Raw genomic sequence first — 12,752 nt, 5'->3', positions numbered from 1 at the left:
AAGCAGAGAAAAAGTTTCTACTGCAACCCGTTCCCTTGGTGCTAGATGAACGAAAGTCTCTCCACTTGCTCAGTTCTGAGAGATAAGTGTGTGTGAAAGCAGTCCTTCACCTAGCTTGTTGGGAACACAAAGTTTCTTTTCAGTTGCAAACTCCATTCCATACATGTATATGGGGAAGTACAACTCCAAATCCGTTTTACAGTGAAAACTGCAGGAACTTCAAACCGGCACTAGGAAACAGACTGAGAAAGCAGAGAAAAGTGTCTCCTGCATCCCGTTCCCTTGGTGCTAGATGAACGAACGTCTCTCCACTTGCTCAGTTCTGAGAGATAAGTGTGTGTGAAAGCAGTCCTTCACATAGCTTGTTGGGAACACAAAGTTTCTTTTCAATTGCAAACTCCATTCCATACATATATATGGGGAGGTACTAGCTCCAACTCCGTTTTACAGTGAAAACTGCAGGAACTTCAAACCGGCACTAGGAAACAGACTGAGAAAGCAGAGAAAAAGTGTCCCCTGCAAACCGTTCCCTTGGTGCTAGATGAACGAACGTCTCTCCACTTGCTAAGTTCCGAGAGATAAGTGTGTGTGAAAGCCGTCCTTCACCTAGCTTGTTGGGAACACAAAGTTTCTTTTCAGTTGCAAACTGCATTCCATACATATATATGGGGAGGTAATAGCTCCAACCCGGTTTTACAGTGAAAACTGCAGGAACTTCAAACCGGCACTAGGAAACAGACTGAGAAAGCAGAGAAAAAGTGTTTCCTGCAAACCGTTCTCTTGGTGCTAGATGAACGAACGTCTCTCCACTTGCTCAGTTCTGAGAGATAAATGTGTGTGAAAGCCGTTCTTCACCTAGCTTGTTGGGAACACAAAGTTTCTTTTCAGTTGCAAACTCCTTTCCATACATGTATATGGGGAGGTACTAGTTCCAACTCGGTTTTACAGTGAAAACTGCAGGAACTTCAACCCGGCACTAGGAAAAAGACTGAGAAAGCAGAGAAAAAGTGTCTCCTGCAACCCGTTCCATTGGTGCTAGATGAACGAACGTCTCTCCACTTGCTCAGTTCTGAGAGATAAGTGTGTGTGAAAGCCGTCCTTCACCTAGCTTGTTGGGAACGCAAAGTTTCTTTTCATTTGCAAACTCCATTCCATACATACATATTGGTAGGTACTAGCTCCAACTCGGTTTTACAGTGAAAACTGCAGGAACTTCAAACCGGCACTAGGAAACAGACTGAGAAATCCGAGAAAAAGTGTCTCCTGCAACCCGTTCCCTTGGTGCTAGATGAACGAAAGTCTCTCCACTTACTCAGTTCTGAGAGATAAGTGTGTGTGTAAGCCGTCCTTATCCTAGCCTGTTGGGAACACAAAGTTTCTTTTTGTTGCAAACCCCATTCCATAAATATATATGGGGAGGTACTAGCTCCAACTCGGTTTTACAGTGAAAACTGCAGGAACTTCAAACCGGCACTAGGAAACAGACTGAGAAAGCAGAGAAAAAGTGTCTCCTGCATCCCGTTCCCTTGGTGCTAGATGAACGAACGTCTCTCCACTTGCTCAGTTCTGAGAGATATGTGTGTGTGAGAGCAGTCCTTCACCTAGCTTGTTGGGAACACAAAGTTTCTTTTCAGTTGCAAACTCCATTCCATACATGTATATGGGGAAGTACAACTCCAACTCCGTTTTACAGTGAAAACTGCAGGAACTTCAAACCGGCACTAGGAAACAGACTGAGAAAGCAGAGAAAAAGTGTCTCCTGCATCCCGTTCCCTTGGTGCTAGATGAACGAACGTCTCTCCACTTGCTCAGTTCTGAGTGATAAGTGTGTGTGAAAGCAGTCCTTCACCTAGCTTGTTGGGAACACAAAGTTTCTTTTCAATTTCAAACTCCATTCCATACATGTATATGGTGAGGTACTAGCTCCAACTCCGTTTTACAGTGAAAACTGCAGGAACTTCAAACCGGCACTAGGAAACAGACTGAGAAAGCAGAGGATAAGTGTCTCCTGCAACACGTTCCCTTGGTGCTAGATGAACGAACGTCTCTCCACTTGCTCAGTTCCGAGAGATAAGTGTGTGTGAAAGCCGTCCTTCACCTAGCTTGTTGGGAACACAAAGTTTCTTTTCTGTTGCCAACTCCATTCCATACATATATATGGGGATGTACTAGCTCCAACTCGGTTTTACAGTGAAAACTGCAGGAACATCAAACCGGCACTAGGAAAAAGACTGAGAAAGCAGAGAAAAAGTGTCTCCTGCAACCCGTTCCCTTGGCGCTAGATGAACGAAAGTCTCTCCAATTGCTCAGTTCTGAGAGATAAGTGTGTGTGAAAGCAGTCCTTCACCTAGCTTGTTGGGAACACAAAGTTTTTTTCAGTTGCAAACTCCATTCCACACATGTATATGGGGAAGTACAACTCCAAATCCGTTTTACAGTGAAAACTGCAGGAATTTCAAACCGGCACTAGGAAACAGACTGAGAAAGCAGAGAAAAGTGTCTCCTGCATCCCGTTCCCTTGGTGCTAGATGAACGAACGTCTCTCCACTTGCTCAGTTCTGAGAGATAAGTGTGTGTGAAAGCAGTCCTTCACATAGCTTGTTGGGAACACAAAGTTTCTTTTCAATTGCAAACTCCATTCCTTACATATATATGGGGAGGTACTAGCTCCAACTCCGTTTTACAGTGAAAACTGCAGGAACTTCAAACCGGCACTAGGAAACAGACTGAGAAAGCAGAGAAAAAGTGTCTCCTGCAAACCGTTCCCTTGGTGCTAGATGAACGAACGTCTCTCCACTTGCTCAGTTCCGAGAGATAAGTGTGTGTGAAAGCCGTCCTTCACCTAGCTTGTTGGGAACACAAAGTTTCTTTTCAGTTGCAAACTGCATTCCATACATATATATGGGGAGGTACTAGCTCCAACTCGGTTTTACAGTGAAAACTGCAGGAACTTCAAACCGGCACTAGGGAACAGACTGAGAAAGCAGAGAAAAAGTGTCTCCTGCATCCCGTTCCCTTGGTGCTAGATGAACGAACGTCTCTCCACTTGCTCAGTTCTGAGAGATAAGTGTGTGTGAAAGCAGTCCTTCACCTAGCTTGTTGGGAACACAAAGTTTCTTTTCAATTGCAAACTCCATTCCATACATGTATATGGGGAGGTACTAGCTCCAACTCCGTTTTACAGTGAAAACTGCAGGAACTTCAAACCGGCACTAGGAAACAGACTGAGAAAGCAGAGAAAAAGTGTCTCCTGCAACCCGTTCCCTTGGTGCTAGATGAACGAACGTCTCTCCACTTGCTCAGTTCTGAGAGATAAGTGTGAGTGAAAGCCGTCCTTCACCTAGCTTGTTGGGAACACAAAGTTTCTTTTCTGTTGCCAACTCCATTCCATACATATATATGGGGATGTACTAGCTCCAACTCGGTTTTACAGTGAAAACTGCAGGAACATCAAACCGGCACTAGGAAAAAGACTGAGAAAGCAGAGAAAAAGTGTCTCCTGCAACCCGTTCCCTTGGTGCTAGATGAACGAAAGTCTCTCCACTTGCTCAGTTCTGAGAGATAAGTGTGTGTGAAAGCAGTCCTTCACCTAGCTTGTTGGGAACACAAAGTTTCTTTTCAGTTGCAAACTCCATTCCATACATGTATATGGGGAAGTACAACTCCAAATCCGTTTTACAGTGAAAACTGCAGGAATTTCAAACCGGCACTAGGAAACAGACTGAGAAAGCAGAGAAAAGTGTCTCCTGCATCCCGTTCCCGTGGTGCTAGATGAACGAACGTCTCTCCACTTGCTCAGTTCTGAGAGATAAGTGTGTGTGAAAGCCGTCCTTCACCTAGCTTGTTGGGAACACAATGTTTCTTTTCAGTTGCAAACTGCATTCCATACATATATATGGGGAGGTACTAGCTCCAACTCGGTTTTACAGTGAAAACTGCAGGAACTTCAAACCGGCACTAGGAAACAGACTGAGAAAGCAGAGTAAAAGTGTCTCCTGCAAACCGTTCTCTTGGTGCTAGATGAACGAACGTCTCTCCACTTGCTCAGTTCTGAGAGATAAATGTGTGTGGAAGCCGTTCTTCACCTAGCTTGTTGGGAACACAAAGTTTCTTTTCAGTTGCAGACTCCTTTCCATACATGTATATGGGGAGGTACTAGGTCCAACTCGGTTTTACAGTGAAAACTGCAGGAACTTCAAATCGGCACTAGGAAAAAGACTGAGAAAGCAGAGAAAAGTGTCTCCTGCAACCCGTTCCCTTGGTGCTAGATGAACGAACGTCTCACCACTTGCTCAGTTCTGAGAAATAAGTGTGTGTGAAAGCCGTCCTTCACCTAGCTTGTTGGGAACACAAAGTTTCTTTTCAGTTGCAAACTCCATTCCATATATATATATATGGGGAGGTACTAGCTCCAACTCGGTTTTACAGTGAAAACTGCAGGAACTTCAAACCGGCACTAGGGAACAGACTGAGAAATCAGAGAAAAAGTGTCTCCTGCAACCCGTTCCCTTGGTGCTAGATGAACGAACGTCTCTCCACTTGCTGAGTTCTGAGAGCTAAGTGTGTGTGAAAGCCGTCCTTCACGTAGCTTGTTGGGAACACAAAGATTCTTTTCAGTTGTAAACTCCATTCCATACATATATATGGTGAGGTACTAGCTCCAACTCGGTTTTACAGTGAAAACTGCAGGAACTTCAAACCGGCACTAGGAAACAGACTGAGAAAGCAGAGAAAAAGTGTCTCTTGCAACCCGTTCCCTTGGTGCTAGATGAACGAACGTCTCTCCACTTGCTCAGTTCCGAGAGATAAGTGTGTGTGAAAGCCGTCCTTCACCTAGTTGTTGGGAACACAAAGTTTGTTTTCTGTTGCCAACTCCATTCCATACATATATATGGGGATGTACTAGCTCCAACTCGGTTTTACAGTGAAAACTGCAGGAACTTCAAAACGGCACTAGGAAACAGACTGAGAAAGCAGAGAAAAAGTGTCCCTGCATCCCGTTCCCTTGGTCCTAGATGAACGAACGTCTCTCCACTTGCTCAGTTCTGAGAGATAAGTGTGTGTGAAAGCCGTCCTTCACCTAGCTTGTTGGGAACACAAAGTTTCTTTTCAGTTGCAAACTCCATTCCATACATATATATGGGGAGGTACTAGCTCCAACTCGGTTTTTCAGTGAAAATTGCAGGAACTTCAAACCGGCACTAGGAAACAGACTGAGAAGCAGAGAAAAAGTGTATCCTGCAACCCGTTCCCTTGGTGCTAGATGAACGAACGTCTCTCCACTTGCTCAGTTGTGAGAGATAAGTGTGTGTGAAAGCCGTCATTCACCTAGCTTGTTGGGAACGCAAAATTTCTTTTCAGTTGCAAACTCCATTCCATACATGTATATGGGGAGGTACTAGCTCCAACTCGGTTTTATAGTGAAAACTGCAGGAACTTCAAACCGGCACTAGGAAACAGACTGAGAAAGCAGAGAAAATGTGTCTCCTGCAACCCGTTCCCTTGGTGCTAGATGAACGAACGTCTCTCCACTTGCTCAGTTCCGAGAGATAAGTGTGTGTGAAAGCCGTCCTTCACCTAGCTTGTTGGGAAAACAAAGTTTCTTTTCAGTTGCAAACTTCATTCCATACATATATATGGGGAGGTACTAACTCCAACTCGGTTTTACAGTGAAAACTGCAGGAACTTCAAACCGGCACTAGGAAACAGACTGAGAAAGCAGAGAAAAATTGTCTCCTGCAAACCGTTCTCTTGGTGCTAGATGAACGAAAGTGTCTCAACTTGCTCAGTTCTGAGAGATATATGTGTGTGAAAGCCGTACTTCACCTAGCTTGTTGGGAACACAAAGTTTCTTTTCAGTTGCAAACTCCATTCCATACATGTATAAGGGGTGGTACTAGCTCCAACTCGGTTTTACAGTGAAAACTGCAGGAACTTCAAACCGGCACTAGGAAAAAGACTGAGAAAGCAGAGAAAAAGTGTCTCCTGCAACCCGTTCCCTTGGTGCTAGATGAACGAACGTCTCTCCACTTGCTCAGTTCTGAGAGATAAGTGTGTGTGAAAGCCGTCCTTCACCTAGCTTGTTGGGAAGACAAAGTTTCTTTTCAGTTGCAAACTCCATTCCATACATATATATGGGGAGGTACTAGCTCCAACTCGGTTTTACAGTGAAAACTGCAGGAACTTCAAACCGGCACTAGGAAACAGACTGAGAAAGCAGAGAAAAAGTGTCTCCTGCAACCCGTTCCCTTGGTGCTAGATGAACGAACGTCTCTCCACTTGCTCAGTTCTGAGAGATAAGTGTGTGTGAAAGCCGTCCTTCACGTAGTTTGTTGGGAACACAAAGACTCTTTTCAGTTGTAAACTCCATTCCATACATATATATGGTGAGGTACTAGCCCCAACTCGGATTTACAGTGAAAACTGCAGGAACTTCAAACCGGCACTAGGAAACAGACTGAGAAAGCAGAGAAAAAGTGTCTCCTGCAACCCGTTCCCTTGGTGCTAGATGAACGAACGTCTCTCCACTTGCTCAGTTCTGAGAGATAAGTGTGTGTGAAAGCCGTCCTTCACCTAGCTTGTTGGGAACACAAAGTTTCTTTTCAGTTGCAAACTCCATTCCAATCTTATATATGGGGAGGAACAAGCTCCAACTCGGTTTTACAGTGAAAACTGCAGGAACTTCAAACCGGCACTAGGAAACAGACAGAGAAACCCGAGAAAAAGTGTCTCCTGCAACCCGTTCCCTTGGTGCTAGATGAACGAACGTCTCTCCACTTGCTCAGTTCTGAGAGATAAGTGTGTGAAACCCGTCCTTCACATAGCTTGTTGGGAACACAAAGTTTCTTTTTTGTTGCAAACCCCATTCCATACATATATATGGGGAGGTACTAGTTCCAACTCAGTTTTACAGTGAAAACTGCAGGAACTTCAAACCGGCACTAGGAAACAGACTGAGAAAGCAGAGAAAAAGTGTCTCCTGCAACCCGTTCCCTTGGTGCTAGATGAACGAAAGTCTCTCCACTTGCTCAGTTCTGAGAGATAGGTGTGTGTGAAAGCAGTCCTTCACCTAGCTTGTTGGGAACACAAAGTTTCTTTTCAGTTGCAAACTCCATTCCATACATGTATATGGGGAGGTACAAGCTCTAACTCGTTTTGACAGTGTAAACTGCAGGAACATCAAACCGGCACTAGAAAACAGACTGAGAAAGCAGAGAAAAAGTGTCTCCTTCAACCCGTTCCCTTGGTGCTAGATGAACGAACGTCTCTCCACTTACTCAGTTCTGAGAGATAAGTGTGTATGAAAGCCGTCCTTCACCTAGCTTGTTGGGAACAGAAAGTTTCTTTTAAGATGCAAACTCCATTCCATACATATGTATGGGGAGGTACTAGCTCCAACTCGGTTTTTCAGTGAAAATTGCAGGAACTTCAAACCGGCACTAGGAAACAGACTGAGAAGCAGAGAAAAAGTGTATCCTGCAACCCGTTCCCTTGGTGCTAGATGAACGAACGTCTCTCCACTTGCTCAGTTGTGAGAGATAAGTGTGTGTGAAAGCCGTCATTCACCTAGCTTGTTGGGAACGCAAAATTTCTTTTCAGTTGCAAACTCCATTCCATACATGTATATGGGGAGGTACTAGCTCCAACTCGGTTTTATAGTGAAAACTGCAGGAACTTCAAACCGGCACTAGGAAACAGACTGAGAAAGCAGAGAAAATGTGTCTCCTGCAACCCGTTCCCTTGGTGCTAGATGAACGAACGTCTCTCCACTTGCTCAGTTCCGAGAGATAAGTGTGTGTGAAAGCCGTCCTTCACCTAGCTTGTTGGGAAAACAAAGTTTCTTTTCAGTTGCAAACTTCATTCCATACATATATATGGGGAGGTACTAACTCCAACTCGGTTTTACAGTGAAAACTGCAGGAACTTCAAACCGGCACTAGGAAACAGACTGAGAAAGCAGAGAAAAATTGTCTCCTGCAAACCGTTCTCTTGGTGCTAGATGAACGAAAGTGTCTCAACTTGCTCAGTTCTGAGAGATATATGTGTGTGAAAGCCGTACTTCACCTAGCTTGTTGGGAACACAAAGTTTCTTTTCAGTTGCAAACTCCATTCCATACATGTATAAGGGGTGGTACTAGCTCCAACTCGGTTTTACAGTGAAAACTGCAGGAACTTCAAACCGGCACTAGGAAAAAGACTGAGAAAGCAGAGAAAAAGTGTCTCCTGCAACCCGTTCCCTTGGTGCTAGATGAACGAACGTCTCTCCACTTGCTCAGTTCTGAGAGATAAGTGTGTGTGAAAGCCGTCCTTCACCTAGCTTGTTGGGAAGACAAAGTTTCTTTTCAGTTGCAAACTCCATTCCATACATATATATGGGGAGGTACTAGCTCCAACTCGGTTTTACAGTGAAAACTGCAGGAACTTCAAACCGGCACTAGGAAACAGACTGAGAAAGCAGAGAAAAAGTGTCTCCTGCAACCCGTTCCCTTGGTGCTAGATGAACGAACGTCTCTCCACTTGCTCAGTTCTGAGAGATAAGTGTGTGTGAAAGCCGTCCTTCACGTAGTTTGTTGGGAACACAAAGACTCTTTTCAGTTGTAAACTCCATTCCATACATATATATGGTGAGGTACTAGCCCCAACTCGGATTTACAGTGAAAACTGCAGGAACTTCAAACCGGCACTAGGAAACAGACTGAGAAAGCAGAGAAAAAGTGTCTCCTGCAACCCGTTCCCTTGGTGCTAGATGAACGAACGTCTCTCCACTTGCTCAGTTCTGAGAGATAAGTGTGTGTGAAAGCCGTCCTTCACCTAGCTTGTTGGGAACACAAAGTTTCTTTTCAGTTGCAAACTCCATTCCAATCTTATATATGGGGAGGAACAAGCTCCAACTCGGTTTTACAGTGAAAACTGCAGGAACTTCAAACCGGCACTAGGAAACAGACAGAGAAACCCGAGAAAAAGTGTCTCCTGCAACCCGTTCCCTTGGTGCTAGATGAACGAACGTCTCTCCACTTGCTCAGTTCTGAGAGATAAGTGTGTGAAAGCCGTCCTTCACATAGCTTGTTGGGAACACAAAGTTTCTTTTTTGTTGCAAACCCCATTCCATACATATATATGGGGAGGTACTAGTTCCAACTCGGTTTTACAGTGAAAACTGCAGGAACTTCAAACCGGCACTAGGAAACAGACTGAGAAAGCAGAGAAAAAGTGTCTCCTGCAACCCGTTCCCTTGGTGCTAGATGAACGAAAGTCTCTCCACTTGCTCAGTTCTGAGAGATAGGTGTGTGTGAAAGCAGTCCTTCACCTAGCTTGTTGGGAACACAAAGTTTCTTTTCAGTTGCAAACTCCATTCCATACATGTATATGGGGAGGTACAAGCTCTAACTCGTTTTGACAGTGTAAACTGCAGGAACATCAAACCGGCACTAGAAAACAGACTGAGAAAGCAGAGAAAAAGTGTCTCCTTCAACCCGTTCCCTTGGTGCTAGATGAACGAACGTCTCTCCACTTACTCAGTTCTGAGAGATAAGTGTGTATGAAAGCCGTCCTTCACCTAGCTTGTTGGGAACAGAAAGTTTCTTTTAAGATGCAAACTCCATTCCATACATATGTATGTTGAGGTACTAGCTCCAACTCGGTTTTACAGTGAAAACTGCAGGAACTTCAAACCGGCACTAGAAAACAGACTGAGAAAGCAGAGAAAAAGTGTCTCCTGCATCCGGTTTCCTTGGTGCTAGATGAACGAACGTCTCTCCACTTGCTCAGTTCTGAGAGATAATTGTGTGTGAAAGCAGTCCTTCACCTAGCTTGTTGGGAACACAAAGTTTCTTTTCAGTTGCAAACTCCATTCCATACATGTATATGGGGAAGTACAACTCCAACTCCGTTTTACACTGAAAACTGCAGGAACTTCAAACCGGCACTAGGAAACAGACTGAGAAAGCAGAGAAAAAGTGTCTCCTGCATCCCGTTCCCTTGGTGCTAGATGAACGAACGTCTCTCCACTTGCTCAGTTCTGAGAGATAAGTGTGTGTGAAAGCAGTCCTTCACCTAGCTTTTTGGGAACACATAGTTTCTTTTCAATTGCAAACTCCATTCCATACATGTATAAGGGGAGGTTCTAGCTCCAACTCGGTTTGACAGTGAAAACTGCAGGAACTTCAAACCGGCACTAGGAAACAGACTGAGAAAGCAGAGAAAAAGTGTCTCCTGCAACCCGTTCCCTTGGTGCTAGATGAACGAACGTCTCTCCACTTGCTCAGTTCCGAGAGATAATTGTGTGTGAAAGCCGTCCTTCACCTAGCTTGTTGGGAACACAAAGTTTCTTTTCTGTTGCCAACTCCATTCCATACATATATATGGGGATGTACTAGCTCCAACTCGGTTTTACAGTGAAAACTGCAGGATCTTCAAAACGGCACTAGGAAACAGACTGAGAAAGCAGAGAAAAAGTGTCCCTGCATCCCGTTCCCTTGGTCCTAGATGAACGAACGTCTCTCCACTTGCTGAGTTCCGAGAGATAAGTGTGTGTGTAAGCCGTCCTTATCCTAGCCTGTTGGGAACACAAAGTTTCTTTTTGTTGCAAACCCCATTCCATATATATATATGGGGAGGTACTAGTTCCAACTCGGTGTTACAGTGAAAACTGCAGGAACTTCAAACCGGCACTAGGAAACAGACTGAGAAAGCAGAGAAAAACTGTCTCCTGCATCCCGTTCCCTTGGTGCTAAATGAACGAAAGTCTCTCCACTTGCTCAGTTCTGAGATATAAGTGTGTGTGAAAGCAGTACTTCACCTAGCTTGTTGGGAACACAAAGTTTCTTTTCAGTTGCAAACTCCATTCCATACATGTATATGGGGAAGTACAACTCCAACTCCGTTTTACAGTGTAAACTGCAGGAACTTCAAACCGGCACTAGGAAACAGACTGAGAAAGCAGAGAAAAAGTGTCTCCTGCATCCCGTTCCCTTGGTGCTAGATGAACGAACGTCTCTCCACTTGCTCAGTTCTGAGTGATAAGTGTGTGTGAAAGCAGTCCTTCACCTAGCTTGTTGGGAACACAAAGTTTCTTTTCAATTTCAAACTCCATTCCATACATGTATATGGTGAGGTACTAGCTCCAACTCCGTTTTACAGTGAAAACTGCAGGAACTTCAAACCGGCACTAGGAAACAGACTGAGAAAGCAGAGGATAAGTGTCTCCTGCAACACGTTCCCTTGGTGCTAGATGAACGAACGTCTCTCCACTTGCTCAGTTCCGAGAGATAAGTGTGTGTGAAAGCCGTCCTTCACCTAGCTTGTTGGGAACACAAAGTTTCTTTTCTGTTGCCAACTCCATTCCATACATATATATGGGGATGTACTAGCTCCAACTCGGTTTTACAGTGAAAACTGCAGGAACATCAAACCGGCACTAGGAAAAAGACTGAGAAAGCAGAGAAAAAGTGTCTCCTGCAACCCGTTCCCTTGGCGCTAGATGAACGAAAGTCTCTCCAATTGCTCAGTTCTGAGAGATAAGTGTGTGTGAAAGCAGTCCTTCACCTAGCTTGTTGGGAACACAAAGTTTTTTTCAGTTGCAAACTCCATTCCATACATGTATATGGGGAAGTACAACTCCAAATCCGTTTTACAGTGAAAACTGCAGGAATTTCAAACCGGCACTAGGAAACAGACTGAGAAAGCAGAGAAAAGTGTCTCCTGCATCCCGTTCCCTTGGTGCTAGATGAACGAACGTCTCTCCACTTGCTCAGTTCTGAGAGATAAGTGTGTGTGAAAGCAGTCCTTCACATAGCTTGTTGGGAACACAAAGTTTCTTTTCAATTGCAAACTCCATTCCTTACATATATATGGGGAGGTACTAGCTCCAACTCCGTTTTACAGTGAAAACTGCAGGAACTTCAAACCGGCACTAGGAAACAGACTGAGAAAGCAGAGAAAAAGTGTCTCCTGCAAACCGTTCCCTTGGTGCTAGATGAACGAACGTCTCTCCACTTGCTCAGTTCCGAGAGATAAGTGTGTGTGAAAGCCGTCCTTCACCTAGCTTGTTGGGAACACAAAGTTTCTTTTCAGTTGCAAACTGCATTCCATACATATATATGGGGAGGTACTAGCTCCAACTCGGTTTTACAGTGAAAACTGCAGGAACTTCAAACCGGCACTAGGGAACAGACTGAGAAAGCAGAGAAAAAGTGTCTCCTGCATCCCGTTCCCTTGGTGCTAGATGAACGAACGTCTCTCCACTTGCTCAGTTCTGAGAGATAAGTGTGTGTGAAAGCAGTCCTTCACCTAGCTTGTTGGGAACACAAAGTTTCTTTTCAATTGCAAACTCCATTCCATACATGTATATGGGGAGGTACTAGCTCCAACTCCGTTTTACAGTGAAAACTGCAGGAACTTCAAACCGGCACTAGGAAACAGACTGAGAAAGCAGAGAAAAAGTGTCTCCTGCAACCCGTTCCCTTGGTGCTAGATGAACGAACGTCTCTCCACTTGCTCAGTTCTGAGAGATAAGTGTGAGTGAAAGCCGTCCTTCACCTAGCTTGTTGGGAACACAAAGTTTCTTTTCTGTTGCCAACTCCATTCCATACATATATATGGGGATGTACTAGCTCCAACTCGGTTTTACAGTGAAAACTGCAGGAACATCAAACCGGCACTAGGAAAAAGACTGAGAAAGCAGAGAAAAAGTGTCTCCTGCAACCCGTTCCCTTGGTGCTAGATGAACGAAAGTCTCTCCACTTGCTCAGTTC

This window comes from Camelus dromedarius, chromosome 14, assembly GCF_036321535.1.
Source record: "Camelus dromedarius isolate mCamDro1 chromosome 14, mCamDro1.pat, whole genome shotgun sequence".
NCBI classification, from domain to species: domain Eukaryota; kingdom Metazoa; phylum Chordata; class Mammalia; order Artiodactyla; family Camelidae; genus Camelus; species Camelus dromedarius.
The sequence above is the reverse complement of the archived record's forward strand: the minus strand, read 5'-3'. Positions refer to the sequence as shown.